The sequence below is a fragment of the Lagopus muta genome, chromosome 11 (assembly GCF_023343835.1).
Source record: "Lagopus muta isolate bLagMut1 chromosome 11, bLagMut1 primary, whole genome shotgun sequence".
NCBI classification, from domain to species: domain Eukaryota; kingdom Metazoa; phylum Chordata; class Aves; order Galliformes; family Phasianidae; genus Lagopus; species Lagopus muta.
Window position 1 is genome coordinate 3,605,544 of NC_064443.1, and position 21,679 is coordinate 3,627,222.

The 21,679-nt window shown below is 38.9% G+C and overlaps 1 protein-coding gene across 4 annotated transcripts in view; it reads left to right on the forward strand.

Annotated features, from left to right (window-relative positions):
• The window catches only part of ATP2B2 (ATPase plasma membrane Ca2+ transporting 2), a 355,270-nt gene that overhangs the window by 580 nt on the left and 333,011 nt on the right, over nt 1-21,679 (forward strand). The window lies entirely within an intron of this gene.

Below are 21,679 nucleotides of genomic sequence, written 5' to 3' on the forward strand. Positions count from 1 at the left end.
CTTTGCTGACCGTAATAACTTGATCTCCAAATGGTCTGCTGTAGTGCAAGAGGCAGAAGAGCAGTGAGTCACTTGATTAACTGTCCTGTTGCTACTTTTGCCTCCGTGTGTATCAGCGTCAGTAGTGAGAATTAGTTGGCAAAGTAAATTCCAGGCTGCAGGTGAGGCTCTTCTGAGAATTAGAGGAAGCAAAACATACCCTAGGAAGAAAATTAACTGTTGTTAGTCAAAACTACTGAAGTTCGTAAGACCGTCATTGTAGAAAAGCCAGAAAAACTCCTTGCTTTATATAGCTTTAAAGACAGAAATAATTAAGTTTGGGACACATGGTAATTGAAATTAGGAATTCCGGTTACTGGGTGGTAGGAGTGATGAAGAGCAAATGAACTAACACTCCACCTCTCTTGTCTATAAAACCAATTGGGTATCGTTGAGTGAAGTGGTTTATATGAACATCCTAAAGCTGTGAAGAAGAGCAACTGATTAACACTAATATTTAGGGTTGGCATCAGTCTCCTTGAAGCTGGTGCTGTCAGAAGCTAAAATGATCTCTGGTATCTTTCAGCCTGGCTATCTAAACAGCCCAAGTGCATGAGTCCTTCTGCCCTGTGTGCTTAGAGTAATTGAATGTTGTGGATGTTTCTCCTGAAGTGAGTTAACAACTGTTATCTTAGAAACCAAGCACCAGGAACTTGGCTGACTCCAGGCAAACTGAAGTAATAGTCCTTGTAGTTGATGACAAATAGAAATGGAAATGGTATCATTATGCTAACTCTTTTCTAGTGGAGAGTGAATAACGTTTCTTTATAGATGTTGACTTGTAAAGGGTGGAGAGGCCTTCCAGAGAGATCAGGAAAAATCAGAGCTGAGCAATCAGCTGTGTGGAGTTTAACAAGTGCTGGATTCTGTACCTGGGAAGGGGCCACCCTGGCTATATGTACAGCCTAGGGGATGAGGTATTAGAGAGCTGCTCTGCTGAAAGGAATCTGAGGGTCTTGGTGGACAGCAAGTTGAAGATGAATCACCAGCATGTCTGTGCAGCCAGGAAGACTAACCATATCCTGGGGTGCGTTGAGCATGGCGTTGCCATCTGGTCAAAGGAATTGATTGTCCTGTTCTACACTGCGCTGGTGCAACCTCACCTTGGGTGCTGTGTGCACCACAGTACAAAAAAAGGCATGGAGCTATCAGAGTGTCTGAAGGAGGGCAACAAAGATGGTGAATGGTCTAGAGGGGATGAGTGGCAAGTTGCCAAAGTCTCCATTTGTTTTCTTTCTAGAGAAGAGGAATCTGAGGGGAGACCTCATGGCAGCCTATAGCTTCCTCATGTGATGGAGCAGAGGGGCAGGCACTGATCTTTTCTCTCTGGTGTTCAGGTTGGGTATCAGGAAAAGAGTCTTCACTGAGAGGGTGATCAGGCACTGGAACAGTCTACCTGGGAAAATGGTTACAGCAGTGGAGCTCAAGAAGTGTGTGGACAATTGCTTTTAGACATACGGTCTGATGAATTTTTTTTTTGTGGTCCTGTGTAGAGCTGGGAGTTGGACTTGATGGTCCTTATGATTCCTTTCCAGTTTGGGATAGTCTTTCATTCCATTATAGGTCTAAATTATCACTTTTGAATTAAGTATACGTGTAATATATTTGTATTTGAAAATCAACAGTTAAATAGCATATACATGAACTGTGTAGAAATACATATTTAGTCAAATGAATGCGAAGTTGTCTTCTTGACTGAGGTAGAAGGATGAGAGATAGGAACAAAAATAGATAACAGAGAGAACGCTTAACAAGGAAACTAAGATGTTCAGAGTTATTCCTGTTCATGTATGCATATGAGAGAGAATATGTCTCAATGCACGTGTGCTTCTCTTAAGATGAAGTGCTGCCTTAGCATCTCCTAATGGTTAATGAACATGCTTTACTGAATAAATAAATCACTGACTTTATTAGTGGCCAAGCCCAGGCCTTTAAAAGTGTAATGGAGGAGACAGTGATCAGTTGGGCCCCTTGGTGCTGCATTCCAGCTGGCAGGCACCTGACACCAGCACTTAAATTACCTGCAGTGCTGATGAAGGTAACTGCAGCATTTCTGGGGAGAAAGTCTTAAGGCAGTCAGCACAAAGGGATTCCTTCCTGAGGCTCCCCAATGCAGGTGGGCACCACAGTCTGTCCAGCATAATACAGACAGTGTTTCTACAGTTTGGTGGTGTTACCTCAGGTCTGTCTGGTTCCTGCAGGGAGCAGCAAGCATGGAGTGGATTGTTGAATGTGGTGCAGAGAACATAAAATTTCTGCTTCAGTGAATTACAAAGGTGTCCTTTCCTTTTTTTTTTTTTCCTGCATGATGACCTGATAGAACACACGCTCCTGTTGTCGCTGTTATTGTCAATGAAAATCGTGGTTCAAGGCTCTGGTCTCAGCATGCCACATTCTGCAGGGGCTAGCTGAAAGCTGCCTCAAAATGGTAAACCTGAAGCATGAATGTTTTAGAGAATATGCTTCTGTACACGTTTACTGTAAAGATTCAACTTCTCTGATTTTCCTCAAAGAATAAAAATAAAAACATTACCTCTATCAAAGGAAAAAAAAAAAAAAGAAAGAGTATGATGCTACTTATTAAGGTGCTATTTCAGTGAGTAATCAAATTCTGAGGCATGGATGACTCAAAATTATTAGCATTTCTGTAAAAATAATAATAATAAAATTGTGTGAAGTTGGGAACTCTATGGCTGTTCAGATAGAAGCGTCTTAACCTATATTGTATACTTTCAGTTAGTGTAGGGGCAGAACTACTTCACAAGTGTAGCAGCAGGGTGAATAACTGGGCATATAAGAACACAGATTTAACAGTTTCTGTAAGGTTCATGAGTATCATGGGGTTCAGGCTCAGTTCCTTATTGCTTGTCGGTGATGTTGCACATGGCTGATTCAGTAGTCAGAATAGACAGAATTTTAAACTGAAGCTGAAGTGACAAAATCATTTTTCTAATACAAGCAATTGTCAGAGCATTAAGTACATAGAAAAGGCATCCTCTTGCTATCATATTTTTCCCTGCAAGGGATAAGAAATTTTGGATGTTATTTCAATAGCTTGTGCAGCAGATTTGTACATATACATAAGGCCTTTTCTCAAAAGCTTAGTGATTGCATTAATTAGTTCATTTAAGTAAATAAGTAATTTTATGGATTGTTTTTCTTGAGTTTAGTTATTCAATAACATGGTAACTGCAAGTGACAAATCACAAACTACATGTTGTGTAAAAACTACAGATGTACCTACTTTTAGTAAACTGCAGATTACCACAAATATTAATTGCAGCTACACTGTAGTACTTGCTGCTTAATGAGTGATGAAGTATAAACCATTTTTGAACAAGGATACTCAGGTGTATTTGATGAGAATTTAAACTTTCCCATAGCTGTTCATTCTTTGGATTCTCTTACCAAAATTAATCTGGGAAGTTGTATTTATATATATATTAAAAATACATATATGTCAGGGCAGATTTCCCATGACCCTCAACTATAAATAAAACAAGATTATTATTTCTGCAGGCCGATTCTTTTAATACTTTTAGTAGTGTTCATAGATGCCTTCTTAAAACTAAAATGAGCGATTAATGCAGCCAGTTCCCCTCCCCCCCGCTTCCACTCATTCACCGGCTTTTAACTAAATCTCAGCCCTCTAACTGTGGGTAAAACGATGCAGCATAAAACTTTAGTTTTGATTTTTGTTCTACAAGTGCTTGTAAAACAAACAAGCAAAAAAAATTAACAAAAAAAAAAACCCAAAGCATTGCATAGATCTTCACCAATGACTTTGCAATATTTGCATGTTGCATTTAAAATACAAAGTTGGATACGTGCTGTATGTAAATATTCCCAACTTCACTTTCTCAGCAAAAAAAGCTGAACTGTGGTCCTTGTATTTGTGGCTGGAAACACTGCTAAACTGACTGCAGTCAAATACGGTTGAGGCTAAATAGGTAAAATATGATTTATGGGAAGGAGATAATGCTTTATGTAGTTTATCATTGATATATTTCCAGTTAAAAGAATAGGTTCTTATTTCCAGCAACGTACTGGGGTGGGAAGGAAGAACTTCCAGGACTTGCTCAGAAGTGATTTATGCTTACAATCTGTAGGTATAAGCTTCCAATATGAGACATCTTTCTGTCTCTGCTGAGTTCAGGCAGAATGAGATCTTGAGCTTTGAATACACTGATTTCTCAATTGAAAAAGAGAATACCATCTAGAATACTGTGTAGACTGATAAGTAACACAAATGTTAAAGAAATAAATTTGGAAAACACTAACTACAGCAGCATTATTTATGAGTGCTGTGATCTCTGAGAGAATGTCATAGCTGCGTTTTTTTTGTTGGCCCTCAGTGCTATGGGAAACAGTTCTAGATCTATTTGATAAATCCAACAACAATTTTCTTGAAATTTTTAGCTGAAGATACTGAATTAAAAGTAAAGTTTCTAGATATATTAAGTCCAATTTATTGCTATGGATTAAGATAAACAAGTTCTGAAGCGTGTTGGAAAATAAAGTAAGCGGTACATGCATTTGGAGAAAGTTTCAAAACAGTGCAGAAGTACCTAAAGTAGTTCGGGACAAAGTTCATACTATGTAAACAAGCTGTCATTTCTGTAACCAAAATAAAAAGCAAAACAAAGCTGTTATGTGAACCAGATAAACGTGCGAGTTCCAGATGCATCCTACATGTGGGGCTGTGTACAGCTTCTGGAGTGCTGTGCGCCCTTGGTAGCTCATTGGCTATGGCAGAGATGCTGGTCCTGGGCTCTTCTTCTCTTGGCAGAAGACCTGTGCGGTGGGGTAAATTGAGATATGGGGCTGCAATCAGTTACTTTTGTTTGGGAGCCCAAGCCCTTTGGTTGTAAGTAACCATACAACAGATTACTGGCTGTAGGAGTGTCAACAGAATGTCTGTTCTCTGCCCTGTGGGGCACAAATGTTGGTCTAACGCTTGCTGGCAGTCGAAGTCAATCACTGTAGCTTGTCACTGTGAAACGCACAAGAGAAACACTGCTCCTCCCCTTCCCCAGGCTCAACTCCATTACACTTTCCCCCTGCTGTGGCTGCAGGGTGCACGCAGTCCCTTTGGCGCCTGGGGATGGGCACAGCAGTGTCTTTCTGCTGCTCCTTCCCTTTCCTGTGCTCTGGTGGCACCCTGCAGGCTGCTCAGCACTGTCCTTCCTGTCTCTCAGAGCTTCCCGCCATTTGCTGGCTCTTCTGTGGAGGCAGCGGTTCTGGAATGTTCCAGAATGTTCTCTGGAACTGCTGTGACTGGAACTCCAGCTCCCCTCCCACAGCCTCCTGCTGCCAAGCCTGGAACTTTATTCCAGATGCACCTATCAAATAAAAGACTTCTTTACTCTTTTTTTCCTCATCCTCCAAGCTGGGCAGCTGAGCACAGACAGCATGCGAGGCCAGGGCGTTCAGTTCTCAGGATGCCCTTCGGCAAGTTGGAGAACAGCTCCCGAGGTTGATTGCAGTTCCTGGTGATGCCTTGTGCTGGGCTGGTATTTGTTCAGTGTGGAGGCTGAGCTTCATATCCAGCCAGGTCGGTACGTCACAGCTATTACTTCAGTAAGGGGTTATTTACATCTTGTTGCTCAGCTGGAGAAATGAGTTGGGAAACTGCTGGTGGTTCCCCCTGCAGATACATCTTTTGGTGTGTGGAAGGAGTGCAGTTAATATAATTAGATCCTTGGCTCCTTCCTGGCAACGTCTCCAAGAATTTGTTGCAAGAGGGTGAAGGAGCAACTATATGGTTGGGAGTTTATGATTTACAGCCTTAAGTCCTGGAGATGAGAAACTGGTCAGTCCTGAGCAATCAGACCAGTGCCTGTGCTTGTTTAGCCTGTGTTTACAGAGGAACCAGCAAAACAGCTTTATCCTTTCTCCTTTTGCTGTCATATTAATGCCCAAGTACAGCAAGGGAAAGACTGCAAGCATTTCCTCCTCTCCCTCAGCTCCCTGCAGTGTGGTACGCAGTCCTGCAGCTGGAACTGCTGGCTCTCCTTGCCACATCCACCAGCAGGGTGGGGAGAGCGGCTGGGATGCCTGACAGCACGGGGAGCCCATTCCTGGGGCTGCAAAAAATACCAGTGGTACCTGGAAGGCTGCTGGTACCCAGCCTGCAGCTGCTTGTTCACCCTTCAAAACTTGGTAAGAAGTTTCAATGCTAGAACCATGAGTTCTTTACAGACCACAATTTGGATGTCACTGTCATGCACCAATGAGATGTTTGGGTTTGTAATGTTTGCTAGCAGAGCATTTTTCTTGTTTCCTAGCCTGTAATCTGCTTAGTTGGTGTTTGATCATACTAATTGCTTTCTGCTTACATAATTTGTCAGTCATTCTGTGGCAGGTGTGTAGTCAGTTCTCAGTGGTAGGAATCTCTGAGGAAGCAAAAATATTCTGTCTTGTTTATTCATTTTATTATTAAAAAGCCCGTTAAAATTAGAAGGAGGAAAATACCTGAAATTTGTTTCCTTATACCCAGAGAAAATAAAACAATAGGCTTTAATTTTGCTAGATGGTCAGCAGAAATAGTTTTTCATCTCCATATTTGTATGAATAATTATAGTTTTTGAAAATGTAATATTTATTTGCTTTATTAAACTAATTTGTGGATCTTATAAATGAATCCAGCAGTATAGGTATCTGAAAGCTGTTCCCTTTCCTCCTCCAACCACCCTTGGAGTATGATCAGTATCTGTTTCTAACTCGATTCTTGTGCTTGGACTTAAAGCTAGAATTGCCCTAATACTGAAAATGGTGTGAACAAATGCCTCACTGTTTTGGGCACAATCGCAACATCATTGTCATGATCTTTCAATTTTTAGTGCACTGATCCGTATAAGCTGCTGTTTCCTTTACACCAGTAAAACTCTAAAGCTGAAAGCGAGAGGTTGGAAGGGTAATCCCATGTGAAGGGAGATGGGGCTTTGGCTGCACAAAGCCAGTGGGAGAAATTCCTGCTTCGTTGTCTCCTCAAAGCTTATATAGAAAGTTGTGACTGGAAGGAAGGGGGTGGGATGGTGTGGTTGGAAGGTGTGGTGCTTCTCAGCTCAAACCCAATGGTGTGATGTCCAGCTGTGCCTCCTATTAGAGCATGACATATCAGAAAGAACAGATTTGCTGGTGATTGCTGACAGTGTTTCTGGGGCTGTCAATCTGAACACAGTAATGCTGTAGTAATCTAAGAGATTAGTGTTTTTCTCATTGAGATGGGGAGGGGGAAGGAGGGGGAGCAAACTTGGAGCAGACAGAGGATGTAAAATGGAGCAAAATTAGAAGTTTGAATTGTTACCTTGGGACAAAGGCATGCACTGTGATTAGTGTGTATAGACAGAGCTCAAAAGGAGAGAATTAAGAAAGCAGTAATAGTCACATTTCTAGAATTTGACTACTCAAGTCTTCTGGTGTTGTTTTGAATAAGATTTTCTTTATTTGAATGTATTAGTATTTCAAGGTCAGGGAAGTGAACTTGAGGTGCAACAGCCATATAGATTCTGAAAAATAACATCAAGCAAAGCTGCGTGTGACCTCAGATGTAAGCACAAAATTCAAGAACCCTCAGTCCAAATGGCACGGCAGGAAGTTTCCATCTGGTTTGCACCAGTGTGTTGTGCCACTGGAGTGAATGTATCATCTTTCTTGTTGAGATTTTGCTGACTTAAGCACTGTCATTGTTCTCCTTGATTTAAATGCAGTCTTAAGTCTGTTAAGGACAAAACTAAATTCTGAACTGAATTTTCAATTTTCTTCCTGTCGTGTTTGTAAGATGCTACTAAATAAAATGTTACTTAGGCAACTGAATATTAATAGCGTATGCAACTGAATGTAACATCATATACAAATGAAAGACTTGCACTAATTTGGTGTAAGTATCTTCCAATACCCACTTCAAATTGCCAGAGAATATCTATCTATGCAACACCAAGTGATGCTTCCCCATGCATTGAAATGAATTATCTCAATTCTCTCATTTTATCCATTGTGGTTGACCGTTTTAACTCACTTTAGGAGAAAGTCAAAGCTACTGGAACCTTTAATTTGCTAAGTATTTGGTGTCCGGAAAAAGATTTGTTTGCTTTCATCTTCTTGGTTTTCTTGTTTGATATAGCATACTTTTTCCTTCTGCTTAAAGCATTCTAGTCCAATCTTGCTTTCTGGTGTTGTCTTTATTATTGAAGAGTCTTCAGTTATCTTCCAGATGATAATTACTAAGTTACTTTTTGACCCATAGTAATCATTACTGTATTTCATAACTTAATATTTTTGACTTTCTGCCCCCATGTCTTAAATTTTATGACTTAGTCATCTGCTTTTAATATTTTTTGCAGAGAAATATTTCTTCAGTCTCCTGTGGAAAGCACTACATATGCTTTCAGGAATCCTCTGTGTTCTTTGAGTGTGGCAAATAGGACTGGTTAAGCATTTTTCCTCATGAGGCTTGTTTGTAAGAACACTGAGAATAGAGAAGACAACTCACCTATGCAGTAGACTAAAGATTAATGAACGTGTATGTGAGATGCATAGATAGGCCTTTTCATCCCATGTTGAAATCCACTTGCGCTTTTTTTTATTTAAGCGTAGTAGGATTCAAAAATGAGCGTGGGTGAAGGATGCTCCATCAGATTTGGGTTACATGATCTTTACAACAAACATAACTGGGACTGAGAGGGTGGTGTGGAGTTGTGTTAATTGAATGAAATAGCAACGTTCTAGTTACGTATCAAGAATGTTCTTTAGGTTATTTCTGTTCACTTCTAGCAGGGTGGGGAAGTTGCTCTCAGTCTAGTGACATTTGAAATAATTGATGTACCATGTCTGGGAAGAGAGCTTGCTGTATTGACGTTGTAAGTCCAGGGTTTTACTAGTATGTGTTTTGAAGATGACCACAGAAGGTGACTGTAATTGCTCTGTGAATGCTCAATTCTTTGTTCCTAAATGCGCATGGACAATTGCTAAAAGGAGATTGAAGAAGCGCATCTCACGTTAATGCATGCTTCAGCCAGAATCCTGTTTTTTAGTGAATCTCTCATTTGTTTGTATCTCTGGCATGTTGGAGCTGAGCCGTAAAAGCACTAGATGAACCTGTGGAAAACTGACATGCCAGGGATCCTATTTTTATTCTGGAAAGCAGTGTTCTAGCTTTGGGGAGCATCTGAGAGAAGCACGCAAGTGGCAGGTTAGTGAACAGCTGAGCTCCAGTTATTCTAGTTCAGTTATTTCAATGTGTTTTGTGGTTAAAGCAGCATATATGAACCAGGTGTCCGTTTCTGAAAATACCAGAAGTTTGATGCTCTAATTAAATCGCATGTAAAAAATTAATAATGATGGAAAGGCTTGAATATTAACGCAATAATATATTTCTTAATTCTTTTGATTCATTGACAAGATGACAAGAGGTTCTCACAGTCTCATAAGTTTTCAAGGTGAACTTTCTTGCTGTTTGAAGCAGCTTTGCTTTTCCTTGGATCAGTGGTGAGAACTCAGTGGTTTTTTTTTCTTCTACGTTTGAGGTTTGGAGATTGGATCTGTGATAATGTAGGTTATCCTCCTCCAGTGGAATAGCAAAACGCTATTTCATGGGTAATGAAGGGAGTGTGTGTTACTCATCAAGCTGTTAGGGAGTACAAAGGAAAATATTTTAGGAAGTTAATGAAGCAAGCTAATAGAAATTAAGTTGGTGAAAATTATATAGAGAGAAACTGATCATTTTAGAGGAAAAAATGGAGGAAGCACTGCACAAAAGCTTTCTATATTTTTGTTTAGATACAATTTATGTGGTTTCAAATATTGTTTTTTAACAGAAAATCTTCTGTACTTGAGTAAATTGTAAAGCAAACCTGAGTGTTAGTAACTTGTTTATGAATTTAGGCCTGTTTTTTCTTCTTTCCTCATTCATTTCTCCAATACTTCCAGTAAAAAAAAATAAAAATGGAAGAGTAAGGCTTGAATGGTTTGTTGGGATGTTTTTAGAGCTCTTCCTTATCTACCACAGCCAGAAAATCTAAAGCTAACTGTTTGATGGAATTGGTTTTGAAATTGTACATGGCTGATAAAACTAATTTCTAAAGTAATTTAAATATACAATTAGATAGACGCAAATATATACACACTAAAACTACTTATATGTATACAGTCACATTATGAAGCCTTCATTTGAATTGAATTCTTGTAGATAAAGTAACTCGAGCATATCCATATTCCACAGTAGAAATTCTATAGAAAGAAGTCCCTGTTAGACCTTTCTGTTGCTGAATGCAGAAAGCAGTGTTTGCTCTGACAATATATTTGTCTGTATGAAAGATGTACTGAGTGGTTCTCCTTGTGCCTCTGCTCCTCTGAACCTATTCAGGTTTGAAATAACAAAAAAAAAAAAGAAAGAAGGCTTTGTGTGAGCCAAACACTTTCATGCCAACGTAACAATATTTGAAAAAGATAATCAAAGCTGTTTGTTCTGCTTTACTGCTTTCACTTTGTCTGCAATTCAGGTCTTCATTATGGAGCAAAATGGTGTCTGAAACATTATCTTAGAAAGAGGCAGGAGGGGGGCAAAGAAGCCTGAGTCAAGTACTGGAGGACTACCAGAACTGCTTTCAGCTAGCTGAAATATTACTGGATTTGCAGCATGGTGACTGCTGTGTGCCATTGGTCGTCACCTGCAGAGCAGGGCTGTCATCTTCAGAGAAGAGACATGCTGAAACCTTGACGTGTTTTTGTGTCTGTTTTTTAAAAAAATAATTTACTTGGACTTTGCATTTAAAAAAAAAAAAAGTGAGATGGCTTAGTTATTATAGTACTTTGATTTGAGATGATATCTTCGCTTTGTCTGCTGACCCTGAACTGTTACTTAGACAGTGCTTTAGTAATGGCTGTGGAACCTCTTGCGGAGCAGAACCAAAAATTCTGTAGCATGGTTTATATGACAAACAGTAGAAGTGACAGTGAAACAGTGAGAGGCAGCTGGTGCTGGTAGCGTAACTTTCCAGTGTGCCTGTGGTTGTGTGATTTGATTTTTTTTTTTTTTGTTTGTTGTGTATTCTGCCACCTTTTAGGTGGCCCTCAAAATTATGGATAATATGATAATTAAAAACGGAGCACTCCCATCAATAAGGAAACAAAAGGTGCTTGCAGGAAACACTGCTCCATCCTAATGTGGAAGATTACTTCAGTTCTGATGGGTGATGAAAATGTGTACAATATAGAATATATGATATACGTGTCCATACACTATGCTATTTTTTCCATGAAATTTAATGTGCTATAAGAGTCTCTATAGTAGTAAGTACTTGAAGCTACTGACCATTTGAATAAAACTGTTAAGATTGATTTACATTCTAACATTGGGGTTGAGTGCCTCCTCAAAAACCGTATGTAAGGAAGGACCATTTTGTGGGGGAGGAAAAAACGAGCACAAAGAAGGAAAACCAAACCTAAGAACCTTGTGCTCAGCTGGAGCCATTGGAGCCATTGGAGCATGCTGCTTTGCACTTCTTGAAACCGTTTTTGGGGAGAATAATAGTATTGAATATCTTTATTTCTTTAATACTTGAAATATGATTTTTTTTTTTTTGCAGTGCGCGTGGTTTCTGAAAGTGCTCTGTGTGATTATGTAAGCCATAGCTGAGAAAGTGGCTAAAGACATACTTAACATTGTCTTGTCTCATACAATTGAATGCTTTTCAGGATTATAGTTCAGGAAGTTGTAGAACTGACCTTTTGCATGGCAAATGCTGGCTGAGTATTTTGTATGTACTTCTATTTTGCATGTTAGCATGCTAGCAATCTTCTAATGTTCGTGCCTTTCTTGTTCTTTTTTTCCTGGAAGGCTACAGGGGAATTCTGTAAAACTGGCAAGTAATTAATGATGTCTTGGTAAATGCCAGTTAACATTTCATCTGATAACGCCTGTTAGATTCACTTTTAATCTCTAATGATCTTGTGAAGTATAGGTACTAATAATAGTAGCCAAAGCTGTTTTCTTAAGCTTCACATTGGATAAGTATACATACACAAATGGGCAAAAGCCCACAGAAGTCTGTCTTTCCAGGCTGTATGTATTGGAGACTTAGTCAAGGAAAAAATAATTTGTTGTAAGAGGAAAGGTTCTTGTGGTAATCACTTCAAAGTGACCCCCTGCTCATGTAAGGAGTTGGAACTACATGATCTTTAAGATCCTCTCCAACCTAAGTCATTTTGTGATCCCAACCAATAATCGTACTTCAGTGAAATAAAGTTAGAGAGTAGGGGTGGGAATGGGATTTTATTTGCTGCGTTTTCTTCCTAAAATAGACAAACTTCTTGTGATCTCGAAATGTTAAGCAAACTAAAAGCAATGGAGGCTGAGATGAGGTTTCTGATGGTGCTGCAATGCTTGCTGGACACCAGCCCAATGCCATGTGCAGTTACTTCCAGAGGTAGTAGTAAGTTTGTTTGCAATACTTGGTAATTAAGGTTCATATTTCAGAAAGCTTAATGGTAGTTTAATTATATATGCTGTTTGAGCTGTGCCATATAGTGTCTGTTGAAAAGCCTGAGGCGGGTGGAAAGGTGAGAATAAAAGGTGGTGGTAATGGTTATGTTACCGTGTAAATGGCTGTGCATTTTGCCATCAGCTCTTTTTAATTTGGAACTTAAGCCATTAAACTACGATCATGCATACTTCATTTGTTTGTTTTCATCAGTCATAATAAATACAAACTTGTAGTTTAACTTAAAGTTTTTGCTTGGGCAGAGTTTCGTATTAGTTGCTGTGTTCATAGCAACCGCTCTGCTTTTCCCATGGGAGGCTGGGTTTTCTGTAAGGTGTGTGAGAGGCTCACTGCAAAATACGTGCAGGGCAGCCTGGGCCCTGCCTGCAGCCCTCACAGGGGAGCACTGCCTGCCTGCCCTGCACCCGCTTGGTTTTGTGGCCTCTTGTGTTCTGCTTCATGTGCAGAGAAGCTTCCTGGGAAGCTCTAACTGGAATGGCATTCTCCTTTTCCATACACAGCCTGTAACTTCTGCTTATTTAGTGAATGTAAGAACTGGGATTTTAACACGGTTGTTTGAATGGCGTATTTACTCAGTTTATTAACAAATGAATGATTACTTTAACTGAACTTTGTTCCTAGGGTGTGTTTCAAAGTTTCACAAAGCATTTAATGATTACTATTATGGCCATTAAATCATGATAATTTAACTAGTAAAAGGCTATGTTTTTCAATGACTTTATACTGCTTTCAACTGAGAAGGTATAATGTTGTTGAATGTATAAAATATGACAGCCACTTACATCTTTTTTCAGATTGCAGTTCATGTCACTTATTTTCTGTGTTCAGATTTTAATTTTTTCTTGAAATAGCAAGTTAACTAATTAGTAAATCAGTTGCACTACTGATATGCACTTGGCAATTCCTTAAGGTTTAGTGTGCAGTGTATTAAACTTGGAGCCTTTTACTGTGTGTAGTGGTGCAGACGCCTGGTGTGTTCAGCCAATTTCTTGAGCCTTTGCTCTGTGTGAAACTGGAGTGCATTGCAGCTGTGCCCCTGCAGTTGTGTTGCAGTGGTGTAAATCATGCACTGAAGCCTGGATCGTGAGACTGCTGTGTGTAAGAGGGGGAGGGAAGGACTGCATGTGTATGAAGAGGATGGAGTGGGGAATCAAAATTGTGTGTACTGTTGCATATTGCTTGATATAATCACACTGCTTACAGGAGGCACTGTATGAGGATGGATTGAAATGCCTTTTCAGAACTCATGCTTGTATAGCTCAGAAATAAATTATCTCTGCGACCCAAAGTAACTCATTTGTTAATGTCAAGATTTAGGATATTAACTATATGTCAGGCAGGATATTTTTCCTTAGTACTTCTAACGAGGAGAAGTAGGTGTTGTGATTCAATTTGCTGAAACATTTACTAGAAGAAGGGTACTATAGGAATAAACGTTACCATCACACTACTAACGTGTTTAATGTGAATTATTTGTCTGCTACTGAAAGACATTGGAAACAGTATGTTTAATGAGACTGTCTACTACACTAAGAGGAAAATGTGTTTCACAATTGTGAAATAAGGCTGAGAAACAAAAGATACGGACAAAAAGTTGCATGATGCATTATAGAGTATGTATTAGGGGTCAGAGAAGATAAGGTAAATTAGATTCTTTTGAACCCTCAGAATGAGTAAGATGTGTTGCTGATGACTTGTTTGTTGTTTCTTTCAGAGTTTAGCCTGTAATGTCAGCTAAATGCTGAGGAATGCTCTTCCTCCCAGTTATATTTCCTTTCAACGTTTTTATGATGCTTTTACCCATTCCTGATTCTTACAACTATATAAAATCAAGAGATTACCTTCCCTAAGTAAACATTTGCATGCATTGGTTAGATCACATCTGTTTTCTTTTCCACATTAATCTTAAATAACCATATTTCTGACAAGCCAGTAGGACTGGATTTTTGAGAGCTTGTTTCAGCTGATTTGAAATAATGAGCTATCAACACCACGTGGTTGACAATGACGATAGATATTTTTTTTTTGGTGATGAAATCTGCTTCCACCATCTATTTTGTGGGTAAACTTCATGGTCAGTTGGAAAAGAGAGAAATACTGAACTTTCTGTAGAAATTTAGGCTATTTTTTTTGAGATATTAAGCTAACTGCTGCTCTTCAGGTTGTTTTGTACGCTGACTTCAATAAGCTGAGTAATGTTTCTTTTCAGAGAAGGACTCATATCTACTAAAGAAACTTAAATTCCTTTCACAGTGTTCTCTTTTTTTTTTTTAGGGGACTTTGGTAAGCCTCTGAGTTGCTGTTCAATGCTGAAGGCTCTTACCTGGCAGCCTGTTTTCAGCAACGCAGTGTGACTTCATACAGCGTTCCTAGATGCCTTCTGCTGTCTTCATCTCTTTCTGCAGTAGAGAATTAGGTCTCTTAAATACCCATTCATAGAGGCTTTTGTATAGAATTTTTAATAGCGCTAGAAGCTGTTTGCAGTAGTGAATTTACTTATACCCCTTGCAATGAAATTGAAATATTTTTTTCTTGTTGCAAGAATCTGCTCTTCTGTGGAGCAGATCATGAGCTGAGAAATTGGTTTTAAAAATCAGACAAAAACAACAGCAACAAAATTTGTCCACTGAATAAACCTGTTGTCAGGCCAATGACTGTACTACTTGTTTGTATTACATAGCTACACTAAAATGTTCATTTAAAGTGATTCATTTGCCTGAAGACCTGGTTCAGAAAGAATAAAGAGACCTGAGGTGTTGCGGGGACCTCTCCTCCTCTCTCCTGTGCTCTCCCCCAGCCTTGTTCATTCTAGTTTATATATTAAAAAAAAAAAAAAAAGAATACTATCAGTGGCAACCTCGCCAGCATTTCAAATTACCTAGACTTGGGATAGAGTGGTAGGAGCTGATAAGCAATTCTGGAGATCTGCCAACAAAATGATCTGATTTTTAATTTTTTCCCTCCATCTGCTGTACACGTGCTGTCTCCATTGCTAGATAAAGGCCTTCCCCCACAGAAAATTCTTTGTCCCTGGAGAGATGGTGCCAAATCCATTATCTTTCTCCCATTTCCTTCGCCAGTGGAAGCAAGTACAGTAGTCAGAAAAGCAATCTATTTTTGAAATTTATTTTTAAAAAATTCATCCATCTTATTATTTTAAGAGGGTATTTACTTAATGTTCCATTTATTTCTGACTGACCTCTTTAATGTTAGCTCCTTCTGAAACACTTGTCAAAATATACTGAATGCTATTAAATTTCATAGTTCTTTTACCATGCACTGTGATCTGCCTCCACACTTGCAGGGATGTGCTGAAGGCATTTGACATTAGAATGTCAGTGTTTGTAAAGAAAGGTCAAGCAATCTTTTGGAAATTATTTTTCTGAAATTGGAATTATTCATCAAGGTGATGAAGTGCTACAGAGAAAGAAATGTGGTTGATTGCAGTTATTGCTTTCTGTGTGAAAGAACAAAGACCTTTGTATTTTTTTATAGATGTTCTTGGGTATTTTTTCCCCAGAAAAACCTGCCTGTTCATTGATTTGGTCAGGTTTCCTGGTATGCCTTTGTACTTGATGGAAGAAAATATAAATTGCAGTGCATGTGTCTTGTCATAACTAAATGGCTGAGATATTCACTAGTGCAGCAAATTTTAAGTTGTTTTCATTTGTTTTCCCCTCTCTGCCAAGAAATAAGCACGTGGCTTTAGTTGCTGTAATATGGTAATGTTGACCCTTTACTGACTACTAGACAAACTTCTTTCCACGATCAAAGTGGAGGCAAGCTTTGCAACAGCAGTATTTGCTACCTGTGTTAGGAACCCCAAGCCAGCTGCTAGCATTGCAGTCCAGATGAGGAAGATTGCAGACATATGCAACATATATGCAGGCTTACATAGATAAGTATATTGTTCAGTAGGAGAAAAATAACTTTGATTTCCTTGTGCTCTGACACACATCAGCTGAATTTATTCTGTCATCATTGCTCTTATATCTCAGTGGAGACCACGTTAAGCCAAAATTTTGTTGAGTGTGAAACGAGATTTGAGCACAGCTGCTGGTAGTCCTCCATGAACTATAGTGAAAGTGGAGTGTTAAATCCAAAATGGCAGTATGCTGCTTTCCAGAACACAGCTAGTGACTATTAATAATGTTGCCATTTTCCATCTCATATGAGAGGATGTGCTCTGGACCATGCCTGCAGCTTGTGAAGAAGCTGCTAAAAAAGTTCCTGCTTGAGCAACAGGAGTTAGTTGTAGCATGGGGACTTGGCTCTAGGTTGTGCCCTGCAGCACTACTGGCTGACTTCATCACTGAGTTGTAGGGACAGGATGTTTAGAAAATAGATAGGAAACTGAGCTGTGTCATCTGTCCTAACTAGATGTTGCATAGATCTCACAACTTGCATTTGCAATGCACCCTTTTCTCTGAAAGCTGCCGTTAGATAACAATTTCCACACTTTGTGATTCAAAATATAGTCAAAAGTTACTTTAACTATTGAAGGCTCCTCTTATTCCTAGTGCAGAGAAATCTGTAATTAAGATCTTCAATCTCAGAATCAGGAGTTTTGTATGATGTGTCATGGTTTTGTATTATTCTGGTGGCTTTCTGCAGAAGTAAATGCACATCTAAGTAACGTGGATTCTCTGATATTTAGCAAAGAGTGTTTTACAATACGTAGAGGTTATATATTCTCATTTGAATGAAATGGGGGCTTGAATGTAGTGTAGTGTGGTCTCTAGTGGATATCTTCTGAAGTTTGATCACAACTACAGCTTGTTTTTTCTTGCTTCTGTCTGTCTTGAGGGAATATTTTGTGTGTGGTTCTGCCTCTCCATCTCTTTTATCTTAATGGATGGTACATACTGTACTGCCTTCTGTGTTCACAAAAGCAGGTGATGAGGAACGGCTCAGCTCATCATGCCTACACAGCCATTCATTTTAATTAAAATTCAGCTGACTCTCTGCTTTCTTATTTGTATAAATGACTGACTTTAATTTGACCTGGAACATGAAGGGATTTCAGACTTCAGTTAACTGTTGAAAGTTGCAATTTTTATTGGAGTATGTGAGGAATGGGAACTGATGAACCATTTCTATTGCAGAAATCCCTGTTTGAGCTCTGAGAGCTGGGTGTGACAGGCCTCAGCATCTTATCTTTGAAACATAAAATGAAAATAGTGTTAGATTTGTAGTAGGTAAGAGGAGTTATCTGGAATGAAGGCAGCAATTTAATTATGCCAATGGTAATTGTAAGTCTGAACTTTGATATAATTTTAGCAGAATAGTCTTCTACTCAATTCCTCAAGATGTGTTTTCTGGGGACTCTAAGAACATGATTTTTTTTTTTTTTTTTTTTAATGCTATTTCAGCTACTACTTCCAGCATGCAGCATTCCCTGAGTCGTTTCAAAGATTGACCCTGTGTAGGCTGTACTGACCTTGGAGATGAAAGGCCTGAAGATTAATGCCAGCTCTGCAAAGAGAGAGGAAGGGACTTCAGGTGAACTGAAACGTTGTAGTGACTGAGTGAACTGATGGAGGGGAATGCCTTCAGCATCCTCAAAGTTGGTGAGGATAAGTAGGCTAGCTTCTGTTTATTAAGATGTAATTCAGTGAGCCAGACTTGCTTAGAGCCATTCAGCATCAAGGCAGCTGAAGATCTACAGGTAAGGGGGCAGAAGAGGTCAGAATGACTTCTAGCTTCAGACTGTGAAGCCTACCAGTTACAAATGAATGTGCTTCGGAAATGTTGGAAATAGAGAATAGAGATTGTGACTGATTATTGTTGAAAGGGTAAGGACACTAACATAAAAATATCATTCTTCTCTTTTTAAATATTGAACTGCTAATGAAGCTCCTAAAGCAGGAGTAAAAGGATGCATTCCTACATGAAAAGATAATGTCTTTCTTTCCCTAATGATTTTTTTTTGGCATGTTGAGATGGTCCTGCCTCTGCAAGAAAAAAGACTAAAATTGCAAGCTATTTCCATTTTAAAGAGAGAGGATGTAGAAAAGAATTGAAACTCTGGGGGGCTTAGTGAAGGCAAAGAATTCAATAGCAGGTTCCAGTAAGAGTAAGAAGTTGTGACCTTAGACGACTAGAAATCAGCCTGGTAGGAAACAATTGAATCTGGAAGGATTTCACTGCATAGGAGCAGTAGTTCTTAAACACAGAAAGCAAACAAAAAAAAGCCCTATTAAGAATGGGGAAAAAAAACAACTGAAAATCTGAAACCCCCAAAAACAAACAAACCCCCCACCTCCAAACTCAACAAACCAATGACCAGATAATCCATGTAATCAATTTTTTATTATCTGTAAATGTGGTGGGTTTTTTTTTTTTTTTTTTTCCCCAATTTAAGTCTGGACATGGTGGAAGAGAGTTTTCCAACTGGCTTTCTTCAGAGACGAGCAAGCAGACTTGACCCTCTCTAACCAGAGGATGATAGAACTAACTGGTTGTTGTCTAACATACTCTGAAAAATACAGTAAAAAACATGTGAGAAATCTTTCTCATACTGGAAGGAGACAACGTTGTTGGATACCAATGTAAAGTTGTGCAAATAACATAGAAAAAAGTTTTTAGACATTGCACAGATATTTGGTCACTTGAATAGCAAGGAAATCAAACTGCAGGAGGATGCAGTCCGTTTGTGCATTTACACGCTATATTTTGCCTCTAACCACAAACAAAGGTAGAGTGGGTTGTGTTAAGATGACAGCAGTGAACCATAGGCTGAATGAATGTAATGGTAGCAATGGGTGCACGTAGTGTGTAATGTTCCCTAATGGGGTGGATGTTTAAACCAATGAGGGCTTCCAGTTTAATTGTCAGAATATATCCTTGATTCAGTTCTCTTTTGTTCTTAATTTTGAAGGAGTGTTGAAAATTCTCTTTATAAATCTTCTGCACCTGTTTACAAGGCACAGCTCTGAATAATGCTGAGTCAGAGTAACTGTGAGAAAACAGGTGAAATATTTGGTGCTAGGGCATGGAGAACTTCTAGGACTGTCTCAGCAAAAGAATGGATTGTAATCAGTGAAATCGAGTGAGTAAACTCAATCTTCTGTCATTTCTGAATTCTGTCTAATGCCAGCAACAAATTCCATGAAAATTTGTCAATGTAAATAGTGAGATTGTGGCAAGAGCCCTCTCAAGAGCTCTAAGCTGTTAACCACAAGAAATTCAGCTTGCTGTGCTTGATCTGCCTTCCAGTTCCTGCTGGCCTGTGATGACAGCATATGTACTGTTGTGTTGGACAGGAGCACTGCAGTGATGAAAGCAGGTTCCAGGTTGCTTAGTATGTGAGACAATGACTGCTTATTATCATCACGCAAGTGGGAGAGCTTTTGAGAGCAATTGGTTTAAACAGATTGCATTTGTTTTCCCATGTGTACCACTGCCATATGCCAGAGGGAAGTTTAACTGTGTAGCAATCTCTGCTTTTCAGTCAGATGCATTTGTGCTGTGCTTAAGTTTTCAAATAGTTCCCTTGGAGCTTACCAGACACTTCAAAAGAACTATTTGATGAATAGTTGTCTTTATTGTTCTCTGGACTGCACAGGCATGTTTGCAAGCATGTACTTTTGTTAGTTAAAGAAACGGAGAAGAAATGTGTGGTTTCTCTATAGCGGTATGTGATGTTCTTGTTGACTGTGATGTGGATGTGACTGATGTATGTGGATAATGTTCTACGGAAATACTTTAAGGACGGACTTGAAATACAAAAGCTTTTTTTTAAGTATAGCTACATTATTTAATTTTAAAGCAGTCAGAAGTAGATGAAGCATATTTTTCTGTACTCCTCTGATATGTATTTGTTGTAGTTACGTGCAACTTGTCATATCATAGGTATTATTGTTTTGAAACAGCGAGGAGATGAAATCTGGTGGATTGCTTAATTTTGACCCAGCTGTAATTTCTGCCTGAGAGCGCTTCAGATTCAATGAAAAATAAATGTTTATAACACTATTTATAGTGTATATAGAGGAATGTCACTTTTGTGTATGTTGTGCTTTTCCTCTGTTCCTTTCATGTTAGATCTGACTGACCACCTCCAGTCTGCAGAAATTCTCTTGATGAGAGTCCCTTGTCTGCTTGAGACTCGATCATGTAAACCGTGCTATGTTGAGAGCATCCAGAGCAGTGTTTTGAGAGCATGCTAGTTCAGGTGTGATTCTTATTTTCACCAATCTTTTTTGTTTTTAAAGGATCTTGAAACAGTTCCACCCTCCAGTGATTTTTTTTTTCTTTTTTTTTTTTTTTTTCCCCTCACTATTTCTTTCACATTAATCTACTGGGGAGATTGTCAAGATCTAGAAAATTGCCCAGGTGATAAATCCAAAATGGACTTTAATTCACTTCTGTTGAATATTAAACTTTCTTATTTGAATTTAGAAGTATTTTTGAGACAGACTGGAACTGTCTCAACTACTGTTTTTCAATATGAAAGAAAGGTTTCTCTGTCCAGAAATGTATTTTACATACTGACCTTACATAAGCATGAAGTGCAAATTAGAAGTTATAATTTGAGCTACTTATAGTAGGCATATATCTATCTATATCTATATCTATGTGGTGGTGGAGGCTAGATAGTAAATGCATATAGATGCTGATGAGAAGGTTTTTGACGCTTCTGTTACCTTTAGTTTCCACTGCTTTTTGAAGTTATCTTTTTCTGCAGTACAGCAGTGAAGCCTGACTTGCTATTACTGTGCACAGGCTAGAAAAAGCTCAATGTCATCAAAACACTGGGCTGATATTACTGGCATCTTGGATTTTGGCAGATTGAGCAGTGACAGGGTTAGAGGTGGTGGTGCTTCTTCAGTGAACAATAAAGGGATTGATTCATCTGACCAAAGAAACACTGACAGACACAATTTGCATTTCGTTGCTTATATTTGCAGTTAGAATGAAAAAGGGATATTTTCAACCAGAGTATGCTGTAGGAGTTCATTGAATGAGGGCTTACTGTGGTTCTAAAAAGATCATCCCGGTCTGTGAAAGATTTTAGTTATCAAAATTGAGATGGTGGTCAAGATTCCACTCCAAAAATTCTTTTAATGGGATTCATTAAAGTAACTTGGGGAGGTTCTTTTCCCTAGGTTTGTGAAAGCTTTTTGCCATTTCAGTGA